General features: G+C 45.4%; 1 pseudogene; it reads left to right on the top strand.

The window, feature by feature from the left end:
- The first annotated feature begins 399 nt into the window (after positions 1–399).
- Positions 400–1,079, top strand: LOC102950290 (annotated as a pseudogene).
- The last annotated feature ends 6,741 nt before the right edge of the window (positions 1,080–7,820 follow it).

Genomic DNA, 7,820 nt, shown 5'->3' with positions numbered 1-7,820 from the left:
GACAAAGAGGGTACAGGTGCGGCTCTGCAGGAGTGAGGGGGTGGTGGCCACAAGCAATCCCCCTTCAAGGGGAACAAATCCCCTTCAAGAAAGGCAGAGTTTTGCCAGGTCTGGGCAGGGCAGTGCAGGAAACTTGACCTGTGTGTCTTTGCAATGAATTGTTCATTCCTCTGCAGTCTAAATGTCTACCCTACTATCAGAGTAAGCTGCTAGAAACGTCACAGGATTTAGAGAAAGAGGGCATTAAAATACATGTTTAAGAAAGCAGTGAAGGGGAGAAGGTAGTTGAAGAGCACAAACCTACAGCCATAAAGGATATAAGTCCTGTGGATGGAAGGTACAGCACAGTGACTACAGTCAATAACACTGTATTGGCTTTTCAGACATAACGGCCACCAAATGTTGATGCTCAAGAAGAATCGTATTGCCATTTATGAACTCCTTTTCAAGGACGGAATGATGGTGGCCAAGAAGGACATCCACATGCCTAAAGACCACGTCATGAAGGCCACACAGTCTCTCAGCTCACAAAGCTACATAAAGGAAGAGTTTGCCATGGGGTTCCTGGGTGGCTCAATCGGTTGGGAGTCCAACTTCAGTTCAGGTCACGATCTCATGGTTCATGGATTTGAGCCCCATGTCAGGTTCTGTGCTGACAGCTCTAAGCCTGGAGCCTACTTCAGATTCTGTGTGTGTGTCTCTCTCTCTGCCCCTCCCCCTCTCAAAAATAAATAAACGTTAAAAATTAAAATTTAAAAAAATGGAACAGTTTGCCTGGAGGCATTTCTACCGGTACCTTACCAGCCAGGGTATCCAGTATCTCTATGACTGCCTCCACCTGCCCCCTGATATTGTGTCTGCCTCTCTGTGCCACAGCCGTCCTGAAACCTGAGACCAGCAGGCCAGGGCCCAATGGTCTGGAGGGAAACTCACAGTAGGGGAAGCTGACAGAGACACCTGCAGACGAAGCACTGTGACCCCTGATGCCAACAAGAAAGCTGAAGCCAGGATTGGGTCAGCAACTGAATTCCAGTTTAGAGGTGGATTTTGGTTATGGATGTGGCCAGCCACCTGAGTAAAGCTGGAGGAGACTATTTTCTGTTGAATAAATCTGTAGCCAGAAAAATAAATAAATAAATAAATAAATAAATAAATAAATAAACAAATAAATAAATAACACTGTATTGTATATTTGAAAGTTGCTGAGAGAGGAGATCTTAAAAGTTTTCACCACTTGAAAAAAATTGTTTTATCAATATGTGGTGATGGATGTTAACTAAACTTACTAGGTGATCATTTCCCAATATCTACAAATATGGAATCATGTTGTACATCTGAAACTAATATAATACGTCAATTAAATCTAAATCTAAGAGAGAGAAATAAAGACAGGGAGAAAGATGGAGGGAGGAAGAAAGGGAAGGAAGGGAGGGAGGAAAGAAAGGGAGGGAGGAAAGGAAGAGAGAGACAGAATGAAAGAAAGAAAGGGAGGGAGGGCAGGAGGGAGAGAGAGAGGGAGGAAGGAAGGAAGGAAGGAAGGAAGGAAGGAAGGAAGGAAGGAAGGAAGGAAGAGAAAGAAAGGGCAAGAAAGAAAGAAAAAACAAAAGAAAGAAAGAGAAAAAGAAAGAGAAAGAAAGAAAAGAAGGAAAGAAAGAGAGAGAAGAAAGAAAGAAAGAAAGAAAGAAAGAAAGAAAGAAAGAAAGAAAGAAAAAAGAAAGAAAGAAAGGGAGAGAAAGACAGGAGGGATTGGGGGGAGGGGGGGCAGGGAATGCTTCATAAAACATATAGATGTGCCCAAATTGGCTTCAGCACAGAGCCCTGAGTTCTGGAAGGCCCTCCTGGCAGGAGGGGACTCTTCCCAGTATGCTCTCTTCCATCTTCATCTTTATTCAGGGAATTAAGGCCTGGCCATCAGGAGTGCCAGGGCCTTGATAATTTAAGAAGAGGTTGAGGTCCCCTCACCTTCTCAAAAGCTGACCAAAATTTCTTTTTGTTCAACAGTTCTTCATGGGATGCCTTCTCACAGGTGCCTCCCTTCACCCAGAACACTCTCTGCTCTTCTCCTGCTCATCCTACAGATCCGGCTAAGGTTCAGCTTCCTTCAAGAAAGCCCAGCCTGCTCCCCACAGGTGAGAATCAAGCCCCTCTGATACGTGACCCAGCAAGAAGTATTGCAATATTTGCTCCTCTCTCCAGAAAAACCATTTCTTCCAGAAGGGCAGTGACCAAGTCTTTCAGTCAGGGCCTGACTCATTGTAGGCATGTGATAAATGTTGTGGGATGAACGTGTATATACCTGGCACTATGGAAACAGAAAGATGAATTCTTTCTCTGAGCTCAGGGTCAGGTAGCTGAGATGAAAAACAGCAAGCAAATATACACCGATTCTTATATGCCAAGCACGGATTTAAGTGCATTGCATGTATTAACTTATCTAATTCTCACTGTGACCTTACAGGTAGGTACTACCATTATCTGCATTTTGCAGATAAGGAAACTGAGACAGAGTATCTTGCCTAAGCTCCCACAGCTAGTAAGTGTCTGACACGGTATATAAACCCAGGCAGTTGGCTTCTGAGTCCAAATTCTCACCCACTTTGCTGTGTTGTCTCAGGTCCCAGATGAGGACAATATACAGTGTGAGTCACACCCACCCCGTGCATAAAGTGAGGTACACAGTGCTCGGGGAGACAGGAAAAAGAAAGTCATCCTAGTTAAGGAAATTTTCTGATGTCAGACCTTAGCAGCACCCTCTGGCCTCTTCCTCTCCCCTGCCCTCAACCTCATAGATTCTGCAAACAACCAATTTTGAAACCAAGTTCAAAGTTTCAGAACCTTTTAACACCTGATCAAACTCAGTGCCTGAAATTTAAATGGGAAGTTGAGGTTCTAGTTGTAATATATTTCAGCATTTGGCCATACATTGCTTGGTGAGTGGAACTGGCAAAAATCCTTTACCTCCCAGATGAGAGAAAATAAGCTTGCTAAATATTATATATGGCACGACCTGACATAAAATATTTTTTAAAAGAAGGGCCTCTTGTTCTGACCCCTATATTTATGGGCTTAAAAATTGAAAAGGTTTAAGATGAGAGGGTTTTTTTTTGTTTTTTTTTTTTTTTTCTTTAATGTTCATCCTTTCATTCTTTCATTACCATGAGAACAAAGTGGCAATTCGGGGCCATCATGGGTAATTCCACAATGCGCCTTCTAGGGAATAAGGGAGAAAGAACCCTGTGTATTCAGTATTCATATGTTCCTGCAGGGCCAGAGCCCGTGACCTTGTGACCTGTAGCCACTGATGGCAAATGCCCAAAGCTTCACATCCTTGTCCAGTGGCTTGCCCAGCATTTTGAAAGGACAACGAAAACCTTCCTAGGCATCTGGTCGCCTTAACCCCATCCTACTAATGGCTCATTCTGTCTTTGAAGAGGTAGACATTTATTATTGTAATAAATATCATTTTCATCCTTCCTGACAACCTAAGTGACTAAGGCAACTAAAGAAAGGAGATTCTATAGGGTGGAAAATACGAGAGAGGCCCAATGCCTTTATGGGCACTCACTGTTTGGGGGACGAAATAGGGATCTCTGAAAACAATAACTGTAGTTGCCTTTATAAAGCAGGGATTTTTAAACAGAAGTGTTTAGACTTCATAATTCCAAACATTTGCTTTCTCTTCCTCATTCATTTCAACTGTAGAAAAGTCATGAAGCGTATTTATTTTTCACGTCCAGAGAAAAGGGTGATGTCCACATGATTCACACACATTTACTTGGTAGAGAGATGGAGGCATTTTGATACGGAGAAAGTCAGGATGCGAAGAGATCAACAGACAGAGCACTGGGATTTCACTTTAAAATCACCTTCTCTTCTCTTCATGGCATGCCTCGGTGGCTCAGTCAGTTAAGCATCCAGCTTCAGCTAAGGTCAAGATCTTGCGGTTGGTGGGTTTGAGCCCCATGTCAAGCTCTGTGCTGACAGCTCAGAGCCTGGAGTCTGCTTCGGATTCTGTGTCTCCCTCTCTCTCTGCCCCTCCCCTGCTCGTGCTCTGTCTCTGTCTCCCTCAAAACTAAAGAAATATTTTTTAAAAATTTAAAATTCCCTTCTCTTTTTCAGGGCAAGTCTCACTCTTTGAGAATATTGTTCCTGCTCTCCCAAAACCCATGCCAAGAAAACCTCCCCTTTAAACTTCCCTTTAGGCTGTCAAGCAGAGACCATCATAATGCATGACTATTTTTAAAGAATCTCTAACATCCCTCCATTGTCTACTGAGTTAATCACATCCTTCTTGGCCATCGATTCTTTTCCCTAAAAGTTACTTTTTCCTCAATGCCATCATCATCATCATCATGATCACGACTACCATTTCCAGACCGCTGTGCTGCTGGCGGGCGTTCTGTCCCACAGACATGACCTCATTCTCTCCTCACAACAGCCCTGTGAGGCAGGCGGTGCCATTCACACGGGAGCCGCGTCTCTGAGAGGTCAGGAGTTTGCTTAAGATCACACAGCCCACAAGGAAGAGAACCAGGATTCAAACCCAGGACCACTGCTTCTAGCACCCTAAAGTCCTGCAGGTGGACCTCAGGGGTATCCAACCCCCAATGCGATGGGTAGGAGGGGAGGATGGCCATTGAGAACACGGAGTAGGCCAAAGTGAACCTGGCCTCCTTTCCACTGTAGAAGCAGCAGCCAAGGAAATGGAAGAATCACAGATTCCTCCAGCTGAGAAGTGCCTTCGCTGCACTTCATTGTACAAAGGAGCCATCTGGGAATCCTGCTAAGAAGCAGATCTGATTGAGTAGGCCTCGGTGGGCCTGACAGCCTGCACTTTCCACCAGCTCCCGGGTGCTGTGCATACTGCTGATCTGTGGATACTCAGAGAGCAAAACCTCCTGCCTGATGCATGACTCCCCTGCACAGACCCCCAAAGAGTGAAGGAACTTTGAGGGGAGGGGGCTGATGACCCAAAAGCTCCTAGAAACACCGAGCCCCAGCTTCTGAAGTTGAATGCGTACCTATGCCAACAGTTCAGTAAGATCGAAATTCTGTACTATGAGTTTTCTATGAATGAGACTTCCCTACTTGCATCTCAGTTTATGTTCAGTCAATATCCAAATAGAGCTGGAAATAGCCCCAAAACGCATTTGGTAATGGAAATATACACTGATTCTTAACTTGTGTTGTGACACATGAAGCTTTAATTATTTACCAGTTCTTAATGCCTGATTCATAATTAATACCAGAATGCACTTCTCTCCCTAGCTGCTCCTTGATTGCTGCCATGGCTATGGATTAGCATATCAAGATCAAATTCATCTTTTCTTAGGAAACCCATGAATATGTATCTAGCTCGTTGAAGGAGAAGTTTAGAATGCAATTTGCCAAAGCATTAAGGAACTAATAGGAAAGGAAATTGATAATGGTCACCTTCTTAATTTGAATTAATTTCATTAAATTTAAATTAAAAATTAATATGACTGGAAAGTTTAAATGGGTCGGTTCCACCCTGACAAAATAGCAAAATCATCTGCAAGGTTTAAAATGTCCCTTGTGAAACGATTAGAAGTAATTCCAGCTTTGTCCCTAATAACATAATTTGTTAAAACATACAGATTGTCCCTGAAATGTTACTTCGTAGAAATCCAGAGTAGTGATAGCTCCCATGCAAACTTCTCCTCCAGGGGTGGGAGTCAGCAGCCCGGCCACCCGGCCAGCACAGTACGCCGCCTTCCTGCCCAAATCCCGGCCCACAGACAAACTGCTTCCCTCATCAGAACTCACTGAAGAGTGAAGCAGATGTTTTCAAGTATCACCCACGGAATTCTTACTAGGATCCCCTCTCCCGGAAACGTGGAGACTTGTCTCGATAACAAATAGAGGATTTGTTATTGCAATGTTCACGTGGGCCTCTAGCGTGAAGTGAGAAGGCGAATGTACATTTGGCAGTTCTGGGTGTATCGTGCCCACATTTTCACTGTTCCCCTTCAAAGTCAGACTGTAGAATTCAGAATCTTCTGAGATTTCATCTCAGCAGTGTACAAATTCAACATTTTCAGACAGAGCCCAAGCACGCGCGCGCACACACACATACACACACACACACATACACACACACGGTTGGCTTCACACACATACACACACAGCAGGCCTCATACACACACACTCAGCTGGCCACACACACACACACACACACACACACACACATACACAGCTGGCCTTACACACACATGGTTGGCCTCATACACACACATGGCTGGTCTCACACATACACACACACACTCACACGCACGCACACACACACATACACACACGGTTGGCTTCACACACATACACATACAGCAGGCCTCATACACACACTCAGCTGGCCACACACACACACACACACAGCTGGCCTTACACACACATGGTTGGCCTCACACACACATGGTTGGCCTCATACACACACATGGCTGGTCTCACACATACACACAAACACACACACACGCACACGGCTGGCCTCTATCTGTCCACCTGCCCGCACCCACTCTGGCTATCCAATGTGCCCACTTCATCTCTTCTCCAGTGCTTTTGTCCACACAGGTGCCCTGCCTAGGTCACCCTCCCTCTGGCTGCCAGTCTCTTCCTCTTCGTTTCCTGACAATTCTCTCTCAGGCCCCAATCCAAATGTCTCCTTCCTTGGGGAACTCCCACGACCCTCTCCCCACCCCCATGACCCTAACACCCGACTTGGCTGCTCTGGGCCCCCCACATCCAGTGTGCCTTTTCTTTGCCATGTCACCTCCACGAAGTGCTGAGCTCCTGAAGCAGAAGTTAGTGCAGCTCCTGGCATTTAGAAATTAATAGATAGAGGTTAATGAATGACCAGATTATTAGACTCATTCTTCTGGTCCTTCTCTTGCACCCAGTGAGATCCATGCTGGTCAATTGTTAGGACTGGGCTATGAGCCCCCAGAGCACAGAGACTACAGTGACCTTGTATGTCCCACACCGAGCACATGCCCTGCACATTACAAATGTTTGGTAAATCTTTCTAAATGGATGGATAAGTAATAACTGGCCTCCACACTGGTCAGAACAACATATCACAGAGAAAGGCCATGCAGTGATTCTCCCCAGGCACGTCATGCCCTGCTTCTCCCTCTCAGTCTTCCCTCAAGATCACGGCTCACACAATGGCACTCCACAGCTCAGGGCTCTGAGCCTTGATCTTCTCGCACTTCTCATGAAACAATGTCCCAACACTGAAGGCAGACTGTGACCGCACGGTGAATCATCCCTCCTTTGGTTTTCCCCCAGATTATTTCATGTTAAATAAATCGTCTTAAAATTTTTTATTAGTTTATTTATTTATTTATTTGAGAGAGAGAGAGAGAGAGAGAGAGCGAGCAGGGGAGGGGCAGAGAGAGAAGGAGAGAGAGAATCCCAAGCAGGCTCCACAATCATTGCACAAAAACCAAAGCAGGGCTTGAACTCATGAACCGTGAGATCATGACCTGAGCTGAAATCAAGAGTCAGCTCTTGATCTGGCTGAGCCACTCAGGCGCCCCAAATAAAGCTGGTACCCAACAGGTTCTCAGCAAATCCTGAAGGTGGCATTAGAAATCACCAGAAGTAGCAAGCATCCAAAGGGAGAGCCACATTCTAGTTTGCTTTGTTTGTTTTTTAACTAATGCCAAGGCACAGTGCTTATCGCGCTCCTGCTGCCACTCCCCACCAGGCGTCCCAACTAGGGGGCTTGATGTGCAGCGAGTGGATGACCCCAGAGACGAGTGCTCTCTTGGATCTTCGCTCTGACAGACATCCCTGACAGCAGG

This window comes from Panthera tigris, chromosome A1 (genome assembly GCF_018350195.1).
Source record: "Panthera tigris isolate Pti1 chromosome A1, P.tigris_Pti1_mat1.1, whole genome shotgun sequence".
In the NCBI taxonomy this organism is placed as follows: domain Eukaryota; kingdom Metazoa; phylum Chordata; class Mammalia; order Carnivora; family Felidae; genus Panthera; species Panthera tigris.
The sequence above is the reverse complement of the archived record's forward strand: the minus strand, read 5'-3'. Positions and strand labels throughout refer to the sequence as shown.